The following is a 19,346-nucleotide window of genomic DNA, read 5'->3' as shown; positions in this document are numbered from 1 at the left end:
GGGAGTAGGTAGAGAAAATTCAACGGAGGGTTGCGTTTTTCCTTCGGAGATTCGTGGAGCAAGGGCGGGAGGCTTGAGATTTTCCTAACAATGGCAGACGCTTCGAGAGTAGTGATGTGCGTAGGGGAGAAGATAACTGTTAGTGTCTCGAGACCGGAAGTATCCTCAATTATATATATTGTAAGCTGGCTTTTAGAGCGTAGGTATAGCTCTGGATATACTGGTTATTTGCTGAGAAGGTGGTGCTTGGATGGGAACTGTCAATTATAGTTGCGCTGAAGATTTGGGTATTATTTGTTTTGTGAGATGGCTGAGATTTAGAAGATAACACAGGGTGACATTTTCATCTTCAATTAAAAAAAAAAGAATTTTTTTGCAACCTTACCTTGAATACTCAATGATGATAACTGTGATGGTTCCTCGTATCTGTAGATAGAAATTAATACGTGGGAAGTAGTGGAGAGACTGTTACATGAAGAATGGAAGATATATATAGATTTATGATTGATGTAATTGTTGGTATATGGAAATTAGTAAGATTTCAGATAAGCAGGACAGGTGGAAGTAGGTTGTGATTGGTAGGATAGATATGGTTGAGGGCCTTTAATGTGGTAGATGGGGTAAGTCCTGGGATAGGATTTTGAGTATTTGGAGATGTACGAAATTTGCTTACACTGATTTATGTGTAGATAATTTTTCATTGAGTGTCACTTCGAATTGTTTTAGAGTGTACGTCTGTTAATTGTGAGGTAAAGGTCTAGAGGACCGAGTGTAAGAATTGTTTTTTCCTAATATTCTTGCTTGGATTTTTGTGCGTTTGGTTGGCTACTGATGGATGTAAAATTGTAGGAGTTGAATGAGATCACTGAATGACAAGACCCAAAGGCTAGCATGTGGAGTGGATGTGTCGATATCTTTTTTTACTTATCTGGTTTTTACACAATGCGTCGGTGAGATGGCAGCGAGCAGCGGTTTTCAGCCGTTATGTAAGATAGCTGAATAAATAAAAACAATGAAATGGTGGCATGTCTTGTATCCAGAATTATAAGGATGACGGTACATTACGCATCTGATAATATTTCGTAGGTGAGTTGTTTGGATGCGTGGCGATTGCAGGTGAAGGGATTAAGTGAGGATGTGGTGTGCGTTTTGGAACAGGTCGAGAGAAGGTATGTAGGTCGTAAGAGGCGATTAGCATTAGAGATACGCAGGACAAGTACAGATTGGAACATTCAATGGGTGCTAGTACCATTGGTCTCACTAGGAGTTGAAACATTTGAACTACAGTAAATTGAGTCCTTGAGAATAATGAGGCATGGGTTGGACACGAAGAACATGACTGTAATCCGCAGCTCGTTTAGAAGCTACTGTATGACGACATCGGAGCAATTTCTTCGTAATACGGTCCTGGGGGAAGACAGCTTCGGTGGCTTTCGAGAGAATAAATACATTAATAATACATGACTCATAAAAACAAAATTAAATAGTGATAGTGTAATGAGAGCCTTACTTGCGGCTTAGATTAAGACAGGATGGAGCCAGTAGACGGAGCTCAGTGCAGTGTAAACTTCAGAGCAATGATTGGACATTTGGCTCGCGGCCCAAGTAAAACGGGACATACACAGATCATCCTAAGTTTAGCTACGCAATTGTACGGTCTGTCACGATAGCGCGGTCGTGTCGCATGTAGCGGTCTGCAAAACAGCGGATAATTATAGCAAACTGTGTCCACAGGCGACGGAACTGCGTGTCTCCAGATAGTCTGCTAATATTAGCTGGTTCACAGGGAAAATAAACACCCGTATCTCCCTTTCAAGATGAGGTAGCTGAGGTAGAATTTACAGTTACCATCACAGTACGTCAGTGTCTTTCTAGATTACACCATGTACTGATACTGATTTCTATATTCACGATATCAGACTCAAAATATCAGTCGTCAGACGTCAACACACAATGTTACGTAGGAGGTACGGGTTTGGATTCTTCCTTTTTTCCTATAATAGAATTTGGCGATTATATACAGCTTGGAACCTAAGCCAAAGGTACAATTTTTTTCTTGCCAGAACTTCTTCGTTCGTTGGCTGATAACCTGCCTCTGTCCATTTGACATCACCCTCCTAGTTTGTAAAATTTTTTGTTGGTCAGGAAATTTTGCAGTATTGCTCAGTAACCTGAAACGTTCACTGTCTCCTTTGAATTAAGTTTTCTCAAGTTCCTTCTTATATTCCAGGCACTCTGTAGTGTTTTTAATTTGGAGATTAAATTAAATTTTTTTTTGGTAGTCTGTACATTCTGTAAATATTAACGTAAAACAAATTCCTTATTAACATAACATAAATCTTATTTTGTTCTATGAGTCAGGAATTCTGTTGTTCTAACATGCCTAGCCAATGGCAAATTTAGAAAAGTAAATACCAATCTCAGGTACGTTCAAATTATCATTATGGCTTTTATCATCATTATCATTGTCATTTTTACTATTAGGCTCTTCGAGCTGTTCTGAATTTAATGGATCTTTGCCTCAGTCTTCCTAGGTGTCTTCGGCAAATAGGTCTGGCACTGCTAATTTTAGGAATCCTTAAATTGTCTATTCTTTGTAAATACTATTCCGATTTGCTTCTACATTCGTCCAGCGTTAACAGTCTTTGTAAATGATTTCGTACGTCCTGACAAGGAGTCTGTCACAGTAGTGTACTAAGGAATTTCATTTCTATGGCTATTATATGACCGTGATCTTTAATGTCTACGTTTCGCTACCATACAGAATAACCGGCACTGTAATGAACTAGTACAGCTTCGGTTACGTTTCGGTCGGCTGTGTTCTCAGTGTTCTTCAAACTACTCCGCACATTGACTGGTATCTTCTTAGTGTATTATTTATCTGCCCGTCGTAATCAAACGAGATATTACAGCCTATATAATGAAGATGTTTATACTGTTATAAAATTCTGTCATCGAAAATGATCTTTGTTCTTAGTGATTGTCTGACCTGGAATGTTATGGTTGCTGATTTTGAGCTAGAAGTTTGAAAGTTATATTCCTTACAAATATTATGTTGTAAATGAATAGCTCTTTCAAGACTACCTCCAATTTTTTGCATAATAGCGAAGTCCTTAGCATATGGCAGCGCATTTAAGTGGTCCTTCCTACTTTAAATTCAGGTGATGCCTGATCCTTCCATCCATCCATACAAACGTTACAAAGCGTGCGTGACACTAGAAACCCTTGTCTTACTCACTGATTAATAATTACATTTCCCCACTGTAATGGCTCATACATAAATTGAATCTGAAGCATGTGCTTTTACATGAACTTTTTATATAGATTTCCTGTCTCACTTTATCGAAGGCCTTCTCTAGATCTACAAACATCACGTAGTTGGGCAAGTCGTATTCTCTTCTCTTGTCTATTACCTGTTCAGTTGTAAATAAATTGTCAGTACAAGTTCTTCCTTTTCAGATCCCTACTGTTCTTGCAATAATGCCTCTGTTATTTACTTTATTTAATTACAAGTGTATAGTTTATAGGTTGAATTTAATGTACTTACACCTCTGTAGTTTTTAGGTTATTTCTACTTTCTTTTTTAAATGAGAAGTAGTTGCTGTTACGCCTTTTTAAGAGCGATTTTTCCACTGCGTCAGATGATCCATAGTTTCAGTATTTAAACTGTAAACTCTTCTGCAATGTCCTGTAAATAGCGGAATACGTAAAGTAATCTGTATTTACGGAAATTTTTAGCGCTTTCGTCTGGAGAATGTTATACGACGGTTGCCGAGAAAGTAATGCAATGCATTTTTTTCTCAGCCGGAAACAATGCTACGAACGCGAATTGTTACGTACGCATTATTTGAACTCTCCTGACGGAGCGCGCTAAGTTTCCCTCACTTCTGACAGATAGCGTAGCTGCAGGTCAGTTTCAAAATGCCGACTGTGGGTGAAGTACATTACAAACAACATTGAATTTGTCACTACAAAGAAAGAAACTATGGCGAATATTCACAAACGCTTGTGCAAAGTCTATGGAGCATCTGGTGTCGACAGAAGTACGGTTAGCCGCTGGGTACTGAGGGTGAGGTCATCAGAAGGCGGTTCGGCGGAGCTCCACGATTTGAAGCGGTCGGGGAGTTCATCCACGGCTCTCACACCTGACAGCCCTGACCTAGCCCCCTCGGACTTCCACTTGGTTAGGTCATTACAGGAAGACAATTTGAGAACGACGAGGGGGTCATTCACACAGTGGAGCACTGGCTCCGCCACCAGGACAAGGATTGCTACTGACAGGGCATACAGGACATAGAAAGGGATGGAAATTACGTGGAAAAATAGGATGTGTATATAAAAATCCATTCTTTCGCATGTGTAATTCTCATTATGTGCAATAAAGAACTGTTTCAGAAAAAAAAGTGGTACATTACTTTTTGGGGGAACCCTCGTACATTCTGCTACCTAATGACAACGTAATAGACATACATACACACACACACACACACACACACACACACACACACACACACACACACACACAAATGAAAGCAGTTTATAGTCGTTTGATATGGCAATGCTAGAGTTCCACTGTTTGCAGTTTAGGACTGGTTATCGAAGATGGAATATTCTTCGTTTTATAAGCTTGCAGACTCAGTGTTGGTGGCGCAGGATGTAGCGACCGCTAAGGTGAACAAATGTAAATAGGAAAATGCTGCAACACGTGTGCATCCCATTTGGAAGGAACTTATGGCCGAGGATAGCAACTAGAAAGAAACTGTGTTGTTTAAGCCCCAATGAGATATAAGGTAAGGACGAAGAACTGAACGGGCGTTAAATTACGCGTCTGAAAATTCATGGCGGATTAAATCTGTATGCCTCATCGGGATTCGAAACAGGGGCCTTGCCTTTCGCGGGTATTTGCTTTACCAGCTTAGCCATCCAGTTCCCCGAAATATTCATTCTTCCGAGAGTGCTAGTACTGTAAGGTTGTCAGGACAACTTGAGTGGAGTTTGAAATTACGAGAAAAGATACTGGGGGAAGTGGTACTGCGAGGCCGAGTCGTCAGTCGTCTGGCACACAGTTTTCATCTGCCAGTAAGTTTCATATCAGCCTTCACTCCGCTGGAGAGGGAGAATAGATTCTGATCGCTTTGAGTATAGCTGTCATATAGTAGGGGAGCCTGCGAAATACACACTTTACAAAATATGACGTGAAGAGTACCAGTGGGGCAGTATTTTATCGCTATCGTAAACTACTTGTGCAACCGATGGAGACAAATGACTGTTTCCATAGGTTTTAGTTCTCTTCAGGAGGTCCAGGTGACTGGTAATCCCTACCTTAACTAATGTAAAATTTATTCATATGAAAACTATCTTTTTCAGAAAATATTGCGGATAAAAATTTGTAAGAGTACTGCTTGTAGATTACACGTTTCTTAAAACTTTAACAGAATTTCTAAAAATATTGATTAGTTTTAAGATAATAATTATTTTTGTAATAGGTTACATCAAAATAAAAAAAACTGTCTACATTTTTCTGTTTGTGTAAGACTTGAACTTCTTTGAGGTTTACAAACTGGGAACAACCGCTTTGGATTTATGGCCCAGTTAACGCTGTTGATCGACTCGTTAGGATTTTGAGGGCGACCATCAAGACATTTCTTCAGTAATCTTACATCTGACAAATCTCTGAAAGTTTGTTTCAAGATCTTCAATATGGCAAATGGTATAGCTAGTCCGTATTTAAATTTCTCATTTCTTTGCTGTGCTCTGTTGTATTTGTACCATGAATCACTTTCTGGAGGGCAAAGACCATGATTGAGTTTAGCCATATTGGAGAGAGGTGAAATGAAACTGTCCACACAGCTTTTATCGAATGTTCTACGCTACTAACGTTTTTCCCGATGGGCATGTCATAATAATTTTGGATTTTAACTGTGATAGGTACTGTGATTATGTGTAATTTTCAGTCTTCGCATCTTTGTACCCATTCGCTTTTGTACGTTTCCTATGCACCCCAATTTATTGACAGTTACATTTTCTCCATATGGCTTCCTCAACTGCTTTGAAAGCTTTGGGCCCTTCTAGATCATTGACGTATCTTACCTTCTTCAGCTGTTGAGGTTCTTGGAAAAAAATTAAGCCCACGCAGAGTTTTGTTTGAGTGAATGAATAAACCAGAAATGAGGCAATAACATATATGTATTAAGTATCACTGAAAGAGGGATATTCAATAGATTAAGATCAACGAAAACAACAAGAATTTAAAATTTCAGGATTTCAACTGGTGTGGAGTCCCTTAACGGATCATCACCTGAATTTAAAGTGGAGCACATGCTACAGTTTTTACTACTCACTGGTGAGGCTTCCTTCAATTCTGAAGGTGTTTTCAACTCTCACAATGGTCAAGTCTAATGCATAACTGCATTGTAACTGGTGGTCGTTACTTTGAACAATTATAAGAGTTTCTGTTGTTCCTATAAAGCTTAATATACTTACCTCAGTTAAAAATAAATATTCGTTTACGACCATTAGTTCAAAATGCCAAAATATTCAGTTTAGAATCTTCTGAAATCTGTGTAATTTTGACCCAAAAGTTTTGGTAAATCCTGAATAACTATTACCTCACTACATATTTTCTGACCGTCAATTTTTTAGGAAACTGTTTTGTCTATGTTAGAGATTCTTAGCAATTAATTCTTAGTTTGACTCTCATGTCAGCATGTTTACAATTACTACAACAAATGAAGTTAATAATTTTTATTTTAATAGAAGCTGCACATTTACAAGCAGAGCGAAGTATCCAAATAGGTATTCTAATTTGTGTATATTTGTACAGAAGAACAAATATCGTATATGTGGACCTGAGAGGAACTTGACGTTTTTATACCAGATAAAAACGAACTACGTACAATAAGATATAGGATTATGTAAGTTTCCAGAAATTGATAAATAACCATCCCAATGCTTAAAATTTTCTTTCTTTTATTCCAAGGTAAAGGGCTTTATAGCAACTGGAACGGTTAGGTACCAACTCATTACACAGTTAGGCAGCAGTGACACTCTTCAATGATGTAGGAACTAATAGCTTTCTAATACCTCAGAAATAATATGGTCGTGCTCCACACCGTCAACAACTGAGGTCTTGGAAGTCATGATACGCCTTTAATTAGTTCTAGCAGCTGTAATATACACCATCTGATCAAAACTATCCGGACACCTATTAGTTGCTGTTAATACGAGGGTTGTGCAGAAAGTATGGTCCGATCGGTCGCTAAATGGAAACCACAGTGAAAATCAGAATTATATTTGCAAGAGTTAGCTACATTTACCGATACTTCTCTACATAGTCGTCGCTCCGACTTAGACATTTGTCAGAGCGTTATACCAAATTTCCAACACCATCGTCATAGAAGGCAACCGCCTGTGCTTTCCGATAATTCACTACGTCGGTCTATAATGCGTAGCCTGGTGCTTAGTGCATAGCCTGTCTTCGTATCCAGCGTTTCATGAGAACAGAGATGTTACTCAGGACGAGCCAGTTAGGTCTGTGTTGTGGGTGATCGAACACTTCCCATCGAAATGGCTGCAGGAGCGTCATCACTGCACCTGCAGAGTGCAGCTGAGAATTGCCTTGAAGAAGGAAGTGCGCGGCAGTTGTGTTAGGTGGGCTGCATTCATTAAGGCGCAGCCTCTCAGCGGGCCCTCCTACTTGGCGGGAGACATCGTTGTTCTAGGTACCTTTACTCGCAACTGAAAAGAACCTCTTAATGCGATCGACGGTCGTACTAGAGACGTTACACAACACGTATGTGCAAAGCTTCATCGGGTTTTCACTGTGGTGTCCATTTCGGGACTGATCGGAACTTACTTTCTGGACAATCCTTCTCAATTTATGACGGCTTTTGAACTTTGCCCGGAACACTTTCAATAATGTGCCTGACTGTGGAGGAATGACAGCATAATCCAAAACCAAAGGAGTTCGTGGTGTTCAGTTCGAGCGAAGTCGACGTTGTAAGTCACCCCAAAGATATTCCATTGGGTTCAGGTTGGGAGTCGGGTCAGGCCAGTCAGTTTTAGCAGTGTTACTGTCCACAGTTATTTGTTTCAGATGAGGTACTATACGAGAGAATGCGTTGTCATACGGAAGCCCGAATATTCCTCTACCGTTCGCAGTATAAACTGCTGTAAAATGTGTTCATATCCTTCTGCATTTAACGTTTTCTTGGGTGCAGTAAGAGAACTACACACTAAGCACATAAAATAGTCCTCTAAGGTAACACCATCACCTCTGTACATCACAGTTCGCGATTGCAAATAACGATATTCAGTCATTCACCAATTTCTGACCATTCCATAAAATTTCCTAACGAAATAGCGTGATAGCGTGTGCCATCACTGCAAATCACTCGTTTCCAGTCACCGATTGTCCAGTGCCGTTGGTCTTTACACCACTGAAAGTGGTGTTTAGCATTGACTACGAAAATGTGTGGCTCAGGAGGGGCTAATCAACCACAGTATACTGTTATTTTTAACTCCACACGCACAGTTGAACTCTGGCAGCACTTTGGAACTCACGAATGACTTTTTCCGCTCATTTCATGCGATTTTTTACAACTAGGCTCCGCAATTTTCAACGGCCACTGTCCGTCAACACGTAAGGTCTGCCTGGTCGTGGTTCAGTCATGATTCTACCTCACAGGAGTCGACATAGACAGCTTCAGAAAGGTTGAAATATCGCTGACGGATTTATTACTACTCAGGTGACACTTAGTGCCTAGTTCATGTTGTAAGTCAATGAGCTCTTGTGTCTTACATATTCTGTTGTTGCAAATTCTCTTCCGTCAACACAACACTTTCCGCTTCCTTTTATATTGGGGCCGCCTCTCGTACGATCTGGTCGTTCTTCTGTGTTACGTTGGGGCGTCCGAACACTGTTTGTCATAGTATAAGTTCACGCATGTCGTGTCCGACTGCTGTGTCAGACGACAACTGCACACTAACTGTAGGAATGCAAAAACTATGTTACCTATTTCTGCAGAAACTCATTGTACTTTTTTGCTCGATTTCCTGGTCAGTCTGCCGACCGCTGTGGCCAAGCGATTATAGGCTCTTCAGTCCGGACCGCATTGCTGCTGTGGTCGCAGGTTCGAGTCCTGCCTCGGGCATGGCTGTGTGTGATGTCCTTAGCTTAGTTAGTTTTAAGTAGCTGTAAGTCAGATGTCAAGTCCCATAGTGCTTAGAGCTATTTGATTTTGAACCTGGATAAGATTTTTAATTTAAGGTCGCCTTTTTGCATGACAACGAAATGAAGGAGAGAAAATCAAGCAGAATTCTATTTTCTTGTCAGCTCATCCAATTATTAATTCCATGCCTCTCTCTCGAGGAGCGGAACTATTTGCAGTACTCGTGTTGTTCAGAACTGGCGATAGGATATCAGAGATTGGTGTCTCACGATAGCGGGAAAATGTCCGAATGACGTTACTGTGGTGTACGTCAATCAGGAGGACAACTTGCTTTTTTAGTTATAATCTTTCTTTCCTAAGGAAACATATACTGGTGCTGTGCTATTCTTATATTTTTAATGGGTTCAAAAGCAACAAATTCATCACATAATTTAAGCAGTTTTAAGCAGTCACTATAATTTAACTAACTGAATTAGCTATATAGACTGTCTTGTGCACACGATGGCAGCTGTCTGTCATGTGGGGAGACGCAAGATGTACATTTGTCAACTAGCGAAGTTTCGGGTAAGTGTACCTACCGCTGTGATGGTTTATTCAGAAGTGCTTGCGGTTGAACAAGAACAGTAGAGAAGATAGCAGGAGAATTTCGTGGTCCAATGCAATCTTGCTGTTTATTCGGCGGAGGATTTTTCTCCTTCTTGTGTAATGACATGAGACTAGAATGCAGATCATCGGAGATACCAACATTTATCAGTTACCAGCGAATGAAACCAACCCAGCAACCAATACGTGAGTACTGGGCATATCTGCTGCAAGTGGGCAAGCACATATGCCCGATGTGATATGGTCTCTGGCAAAGTTGACAGAAGGAAACGGATGAACCGATCGTGAGAAATCCTTGTTGGCAGTGAAGAATGTCCTCGAAGAGAAACAGTGAAGGGGAAAGAGAAACTGAAGAAGAGAAAGAAACCCTTTACTGTGACAACCGTTTCATCTCAGGATTCGAAATGCAACAAACGCCATCAGTTATTTGCCAATGTGTTCCAAATTCTGTCTTTCTCTATAGCCTTTATCCTCTACCGCTTCCTCTAGCACCTTCGAAACTATTCCCTGACATCCTAACAGATGGCCTATCACCCTGTCCCTGCTTCTTGTCAGTGTTATCCATATACTGCTTTCCACACCGATTCTGCGAATAATCTTCGCATGCCTTGCCTTACCAGTCCACCTAATTTTCAACATTCGTCTGTAGAACCACATCTCAAACGCTTCGATTTTCATCTGTTCCGCTTCTCCCACGGGCCATGTTTCAATACTATACAACGCTGCGCTCCAGACGCACATTCTCAGAAACGTGTTCCTCAAATGAAGACCAGTGTTTGATACTAGTAGACTTCTCCTGACCAGAAATGGCCTTTTTGCCAGTGGTAGTCCGCTTTTGCTGCCTAGGTAGTAAAATTCCTTAACATTGTCTACTTGGTGTTCCCAAACTTTGATGCGGAGTTCCTCGCTGTTCTCTTTTGTGCCACTTCTTATTACAATCGTCTTTTTTCGGTTTACTCTCAGTCTGCTTTCTGTACTCATCTGGCTGTACATTCCATACAACACATCTCTTAATTCTTCCCACTTTCGTTGAGGATAGCAATTTCATCAGCGAGTCCCGTCAGAGATGTCTTTTCAACTTGAATTTTAATCCCACTCTTCAACCTTTCTTTTATTTTTAACGTTGTTTCTTCGATGTACAGATTGAACATTAAGGGCGAAAGATTACATCCCTGTCTTATATAGTTCTTAATCCGATAACTTCGTTCATGGTCTTACAGTCTGATTGTTCCGTCCTGGTTCTTGGACGCTGTGCAAATTACTCTTCCGTCTCTATAGCTCACTCTATTTTTCTCAGAATTTCGAACACCTTTCACCATTTTACTTTGTCGAACGATGTTTCCAGGTCGAAAAACCCTACGAACGTGTTTCGATTTTTCTCCAGTCTCGCTTCCATTATCAAACGCAACGCCAGAACCGCCTCAAATGTTCAAATGTGTGTGAAATCTTATGGGACTTAACTGCTAAGATTATCAATCCCTAAGCTTACACACAACTTAACCTAAATTAGCCTAAGGACAAACACACAAACCCATGCCCGAGGGAGGACTCGAACCTCCGCCGGGACCAGCTGCACAGTCCATGACTGCAGAGAACCGCTTCTCTCGTGCCTTTACCTTTCCTGGAGCCAAACTGATCGTCATCTAACAGATCCTCAAGTTTATTTTCCGTTCTCCACATATTATTATCAGAAATCTGCTTGCATGAGCTGTTAAGCGGATTGTGCGGAAACTCTCGTAATTGTCGGTGTGTTTCGAAAGAGTGTGGGTGATGTTTCTGTTTAAGTCGGATGGTATTTCGTCAGATTAATACATTATGGAGACCTACGTCAAGAGTCAGTCGTTTTGTTGCCACTTTCTCCAATGATTTTAGTAATTTCGATGGAATGTTATCTGTCATCTCTGACTTCCTTTATCTTAAGTCGTTCAATGCACTTTTAAATTCTGCTTCTAGTACTGAGTCCCATATCTTCTCTAAATCGACTCCTGTTCCCTCTTCTATCACGTGATCCTTCCCATCATAGAGACCTTCAGTATGCTCTTCAAAAATGGGTCTAATGGCTCTGACCACTATGGGACTTAACATCTATGGTCATCAGTGCCCTAGAACTTAGAACTACTTAAACTTAACGAACCTAAGGACAGCACACAACACCCAGACATCACGAGGCAGAGAAAATCCCTGACCCCGCCGAAAATCGAACCCTGGAACCCGGGCATGGGAAGCGAGAACGCTACCGCACGACCACTAGCTGATGGCAGTATGCTCTTCCCACCTATTCGCTCTCACCCCTGCATTTGACAGTGGACTACCCATTGTACTCTTATTGTCACCGCCCTTGCCTTTAATTTCAACATTGTTTTGGTTTTTCTGTATGCTGAGTCAGCCCATCCGACAATCATTTGTTTTACTATCTATTTACGTTTTTCGTGAAATCATTACGCCTTGTCTTCCCTGCACTTCCTATTTATTCCGTTCCTAAGTGACTTGTACTTCTCTGTTCATGATTTTCACAGAACATTTTTATATTTCCTCCTTTCGTCGATCAACTGAAATATTTCTTCTGTTATCTGTGGTTTCTTTGCACTTGTCTTCTTTATAACTATGTTTTTCTTTCTGTGACTGCCCGTTTTAAAACTGCCCATTCCTGTTCAACTGGACCGCCTGCTGAGCTGTTCGCTGTCGCAGTATCTATAGCTGCAGAGAACTTAACGCGTTTCTCATCAATCCTGAGTATTTCCATATCCCACTTATTTGCGCATTGATTCTTCCTAACAAATCAAACTTCATACTAGGTTGTGATCTCAGTTTATATCCGCTCCTGGGTACTCCTTATATAACAGTCTCTGATTATTGAACCTCTGCCTGACCGTGATGTAATCTGACTCGAATATTTACGTATCTCGGAGTTTTCCTAGTATACTTCCCCCTTTTTGATTCTTGAACTGATTATTCAGTATTGTTGTTGTTGTGGTCTTCAGTTCTGAGACTGGTTTGATGCAGCTCTCCATGCTACTAAATCCTGTGCAAGCTTCTTCATCTCCCAGTACCTACTGCAGCCTACATCTTTCTGAATCTGCTTAGTGTATTCATCTCTTGGTCTCGCTCTACGATTTTTACCATCCACGCTGCCCTCCAATCCTAAATTGGTGATCCCGCGATGTCTCAGAACATGTCCTACCAACCGATCCCTTCTTCTAGTCAAGTTGTGCCACAACATCCCCAATTCTATTCAATACCTCCTCATTAGTTATGTGATCAACCCATCTAATCTTCAACATTCTTCTGTAGCACCACATTTCGAACGCTTCTATTCTCTTCTTGTCTAAACTATTTATCGTCCACGTTTCACTTGCATGCATGGCTACACTCCATACAAATAATTTCAGAAATGACTTCCTGACACTTAAATCTATACTCGATGTTAACAAATTTCTCTTTTTCAGAAACGCTTTCCTTGAGATTGCCAGTGTACATTTTATATCCTCTCTACTTTGACCATCATCAGTTATTTTGCTCCCCAAATAGCGAACTCCTTTACTACTTTAAGTGTCTCATTTCCTAATCTAATTCCCTCAGCATCAGCCGACTAAATTCGACTATATTCCATTACCCTCGTTTTGCTTTTGTTGATCTTCATATTATACCCTCCTTTCAAGACACTGTCCATTCCGTTCAACTGCTCTTCCAAGTCCTTTGCTGCCTCTGACAGAATTACAATGTCATCGGCGAACCTCAAAGTTTTTATTTCTTCTCCGTGGATTTTAATACCTACCTTGAACTTTTCTTTTGTTTCCTTTATTGCTTGCTCAATTTATAGATTGAATAACACTGGGGATAGGCTACAACCCTGTCTCACTCCCTTCCCAAACACTGCTTCCCTTTCACACCCCTCGACTCTTATAACTGCCATATGCTTTCTGCAGAAATTGTAAATAGCCTTTCGCTCTCTGTATTTTACCCCTACCACCTTCAGAATTTGAAAGAGATTATTCCAGTCAATATTGTCAAAAGCTTTCTCTAAGTCTACAAATGCTAGAAACGTAGGTTTGCCTCTCCTTAATCTTTCTTCTAAGATAAGTCGTAGGGTCAGTATTGCCTCACGTGTTCCAACATTTCTACGGAATACAATCTGATCTTCCCCGAGGTCGGCTTATTTCAGCTTTTCCATTCGTCTGTAAAGAATTCACGTTAGTATTTTGCATCCGTGACTTATTAAACTTATAGTTCGGTAATTTTCACATCTGTCAACACCTGCTTTCTTTAGGATTGGGATTATTATATTCTTCTTGAAGTCTCAGGGTATTTCGCCTGTCTCATACATCTGGCTCACCAGATGGTACAGTTTTGTCATGATTGGCTCTCCCAAGGTTGTCAGTAGTTCTAATGGAATGTTGTCTATTTCGACTCAGGTCTTCCAGTGCTCTGTCAAACTCTTCACACAGTATCATATCTCCCATTTCATCTTCATCTACATCCTCTTCCGTTTCATAATATTGTTCTCAAGTACATCGCCCTTGTACAGGCCCTCTATATTCTCCTTCCACCTTTATGCTTTCCCTTCTTTGATCAGAACCGGGTTTCAATCTGAGCTCTTGATATTCATACATGTGGTTCTCCCTTCTCCAAAGGTCTCTTTAATTTTCCTGTAGGCAGTATCTATCTTACCCCTAGTGAGATAAGCCTCTACATCGTTACATTTGTCCTCTAGCCATCCCTGCTTAGCCATTTTGCACTTCCTGTCGATCTCATTTTTGAGACGTTTGTATTCCTTTTATCCTGCTTCATTTACTGCGTTTTTATATTTTCTCCTATCGTGAATTAAATTCAATATTTCTTCTGTTTGACCAGGATTTCTAGCAGCGCTCGTCTTTTTACCTACTTGAACCTCTGCTGCCTTCACTGCTTCACCTCTCAAACCTACCCATTCTTCTTCTACTGTATTTCTTTACCCCATTCCTGTCAATTGTTCCCTTATTTTCTCCCTGAAACTCTGTACAATTTCTGGTTCTTTCAGTTTATCCAGGACTCCTTAAATTACCACCTTTTTGCAATTTCTTCAATTTTAATCCACAGTTCATAACCAACAGATTGTGGTCAGAGTCCACATCTGCCCCAGGAAATGTCTTACAATTTAAAACCTAAATCTCTGTCTTACCATCATACAACGTGTCTGCTACCTTTTAGTATCTCCAGGGTTCTTCCATGTATACAATCTTCTTTCATGATTCTTAAACCAAGTATTAGCTAATATTAAGTTGTGCTCTGTACAAAATTCTATCAGGAGGCTTCCTCTTTCATTTCTTAGCCCCAATCCATATTCACCTACTATTTTTCCTTCTCTCCCTTTTCCTACTACCGAATTCCAGTCACCCATGACTATCAAATTTTCGTCTTCCTTCACTACCTGAATAATTTCTTTTATATCATCATACGCTTCATCAATTTCTTCATCATCTGCAGAGGTAGTTGGCATATAAACTTGTACTAATGTAGCAGGCGTGGGCTTCGTGTCTATCTTGGCCACAATAATGTGTTCACTATGCTATTTGTAGTACCTTACCCTTACACCTATTTTTTTATTGATTATTAAACCTACTTCTGCATTACCCCTATTTGATTTTGTATTTATAACCCTGTATTCACCTGACCCGAAGTCTTGTTCCTCCTGCCGCCGAACGTCTCTATTTCCCACTATATCTAACTTTAACCTATCCATTTCCCTTTTTAAATTTTCTAACCTACCTGCCCGGTTAAGGGATCTGACATTACACACTACGATCCGTAGAACGCCAGTTTTCTTTCTCCTGATAACGATATCCTCTTGAGTAGTCCCCGCCCGGAGATCGGAATGGGGGACTATTTTACCTCCGGAATATTTTACCCAAGAGGACGCCATCATCATTTAAAAATACAGTAAATTTGCATGCCCTTGGGAAAAATTACGACCGTAGTTTCCCTTTACTTTCAGCCGTTCGCAGTAAAAGCACAGCAAGGCCGTTTTGGTTAGTGTTACAAGGCCAGATCAGTCAATCATCCAGACGGTTGCCCCTGCAACTACTGAAAAGGCTGCTGCCCCTCTTCAGGAACCACATGTTTGTATGGCCTCTCAACAGATCCCCCTCCGTTGTGGTTGCACCTACGATACGGCTATCTGTATCGTTGAGGCACGCAAGCCTCCCCACCAACGGCAAGGTCCATGGTTCATGGGAGTAAGTATTCAATATTACTATCTGAAAATTATTGTAGAACTGAAGTGGTCTCTATCCTATCTGATTCTGCTACCAAGCTCATAATCTCCCGTAACCTTTCTTATACTCCTTCCATCCAGTTCCCCACGATTATTTGATTTTCGTTTGCTTTTACATACTAAAAGTTACCCTTTCAGCTGCCTCGTAAACTTTCTCTATCACTTGATCATCTGCTTACTACGTCGGTATGATAGTTAAATTATAGTTGGTGGTGTCGGTTAGCTGTCGACTGTGTTGAGGACAACCCTATCACTGAACTGTTCCCAGTATTTCTGTACCTCCCCACCTCCGTATTCGTAACGAATTCTACTCTCAGTATATAATTTTCTGCTGCTATTAGCAGACCCATTTGACAAGAAATCCTTGTATTCCTTTTCACGTTATTGCACTGACCCCTACTATATCTAGACTGAGGATTGGTATTTTCCTTTTGAGAATTTCTAGCTTCCTTACCTTGTTTAAACTGCTAGCTTCCGTGGCCCTGTATGTAGAACGTTACTCTTCCCTTGGTTGTTTTATTTTTTTTTTCTCATGGGCACCATACCTTTGGCAGTCCTCCCCGGACATTGGAATGGGGGACTATTCCGGAATCTTTTGCCAGTGAAGAAGTGATCATGATACTTTTGCACAGGCCATATATCCTGTAGATACAGATTGTATTTAATGCACTGGTTTGCATTGCCTTCTCCATCCTCTTGCCCTTGATCATCGTTGATTATTCCGCCTTTTAGGGGCAGTTTCCCATTTTAAGAGCAAGAGAGTGCCCTGATCTTCAGTCCGCTCCTCCATCCCCTTTGGCAACGCCGTTGGTAGATGATAGATTTTATTCAGACTATAAGCACTGGTGAGGTTCAAACTCGGGACTCAGAAAATTTTCTTTACTAGTGGAAGGCGCTACCCCTAGACCACAGGAGCATTTATAAATGTGGAAATGTAAATATCTTCATTCCGGAAAAAATGAATTTTTTCATAAATCTGCAGAAAACGGAGTCCATATGATACTGTGTTAAACTTAAAGAATAGCGGAACGAGGACTGTGCAAATTAGGAAGGTGATCGGTGTTATCTCTTTGACCACTGCTGCAGAATATCATTTTCGAACTCTTGTCCCATTGCATACTTATTCTTAGCTACCTGTGAGATTGAAAGTACGCAGTTAATGGTTTTGTTCTTTTAGTCTTATTCCGCCTGTCAAAGAGTTAAAATGCTTTCATTTTTACAATTAGTAATATGTAGGACCTTTAATAACAGATTTTTTTTATAAATACACTACACAAAAAAGTATTACTTTCTCGAAACTCTGCAATTGTCTCTCACTGCTATACAAACATTTGCAGAAATTTCGCTCGAAGGTGCCAACGTCTTTCTTGTGCAACGATGCAAAAGTGTGGCAAGAGAACATGCGACATCATCCTCGAGCTTGGCGATGCTTCAAACAGCAAAGTGTAGTGGCACCTGTTTAAGGTGGGAAAAGGTTAGCTTCGGTGCAATATTTCGGAGCGCACAAGTTACAGCCAGGCGCAGGCCTGTTGACAGTAAGTTACGCTACCAGTTGTATCGAGGGAGAATGGAGGCCACAGGGCTGTAGACCCACTGCAAAGAGTAAACGCAGCAGTTTGCATGGCGCAAGGTACAGGCACAAGGGGAGCGACGCATTAGCAAAACAGAGGTGCACAGCTGCGTATAAATAAGCCCCGATTTACTTACAAGGCATTCAAGTGTCACAGCTCTCCTGGATGGCGGGGTGTGTCAAACCACTTGCTATACACAGCAGTATAGATGGGGCGACAGCATTCCAGTCCACGCCAGGTCGTTGGTTAGACTCTCTGAGCCCAGTGCTGTGACGGGCCACGCCGTGGCTAGATGCTGTGGGCAGTCTTATTGGCTCCCAACACATGTTGGAGGCATCACGAGGCTAAGGCCGCAGGTTTGGATGCCAGATCGTGGAAGCTTGTTGTCGCCACGATCTTAGCCACGCCGGAGAGGAAGCACTCTGCGGGCCGTCTTGCAGCTCCCAGTGGGCAGCGCCCAAGCAGCAGGGACGGAGACTGTTGAGTCGACTGCCAGAACATCCTGATGTCATCACGACCCCGCGGTCATACAAGGCTGACACACAGCGGGGCGTTGCACGGGTTGCTGAGGCAATCGCTCTGCAGCAAGCGGTGGCGGTGGTTAGTGTTTAACGTCCCGTCGACAACGAGGTCATTAGAGACGGAGCGCAAGCTCGGATTAGGGAAGGATGGGGAAGGAAATCGGCCGTGCCCTTTCAAAGGAACCATCCATGCATTTGCCTGAAACGATTTAGGGAAATCACGGAAAAACTAAATCAAGATGGCTGGAGACGGGATTGAACCGTCGTCCTCCCGAATCCGAGTCCAGTGTGCTAACCACTGCGCCACCTCGCTCGGTCTCTGCAGCAAGCCATTTCACAGACAGCGAAGTGGTGTCCTCAGCGTTGCGGGACCCGGTGATGCAGACCGACAGGAATGTGGGCACTCTAACTGGAAGTTACAGTTACGCATCCTGACAGTTTCCATCCTCATCTAACATTCCTCTACCTCTGAGACCGAAAGTACGCAGTTAATGTTTTTGTACTCTTTTATTTCATCTGTCACACAGTTAAAATGCTTTTATTTTTACGATTAGCAATATGTAGGACCTTTAATAACAGATTTATGCACAAATACACTACGCAAAGAATATTACTTTTTCAAAACTCTGCAATTGTCTCACACCGATACACTCAAATATGCATAAATTTCGCTGGAAGGTGCCTGCTTCCCTCCTCTGCAATGGTGCAAAAGCGTGGCGCCCTGCGACATCACACGCGAGCTCGGCGAGGCTTCAAACATCAAAGTGTCAACACATAATGAAAAAAGGCTAGAGTTACGAAGTTCACGTCAGGTGTAAGGTTAACTAATGATGCCGCATTGACTTCAAATTTCGTCACAGTTCTGCCCACGCCATCATGGGCATGTCTTCTCTTATCCACATTGCACTCGCTTTTTCTAAGGTCTGTACGATCAATGTCGGAACCGCGACATTCATTATTGAAATCACGTGGATTTTTCCGGGTGGCCCAGGAAAATATTAGAGATACACCGCCGCTCAGAATCAACACGAAAATTCCTGAGGATGTGGCATCAAGGGAGCCATTGAAATCACCCCTTCCCTTGTGGCGTTAATTTCCACACATATTGCGCTCAAAAACGACAGTTCAGGGTGCGATGAGAAACAGGATTACATTCTTGAGAACTTTCAACACTACTGACAGACGGCTAGTGGTTCAACGTTACTCTATAGACATCGTGGCGCTGCAGCCC

General features: G+C 41.5%; 1 protein-coding gene across 1 annotated transcript in view; it reads left to right on the top strand.

The window, feature by feature from the left end:
- Positions 1-19,346, top strand: part of LOC126278906 (orexin receptor type 2-like) — a 149,136-nt gene that overhangs the window by 115,139 nt on the left and 14,651 nt on the right. The gene's annotated exons all lie outside the window — the stretch shown is intronic.

This window comes from Schistocerca gregaria, chromosome 6 (genome assembly GCF_023897955.1).
Source record: "Schistocerca gregaria isolate iqSchGreg1 chromosome 6, iqSchGreg1.2, whole genome shotgun sequence".
NCBI lineage: Eukaryota > Metazoa > Arthropoda > Insecta > Orthoptera > Acrididae > Schistocerca > Schistocerca gregaria.
The sequence above is the reverse complement of the archived record's forward strand: the minus strand, read 5'-3'. Positions and strand labels throughout refer to the sequence as shown.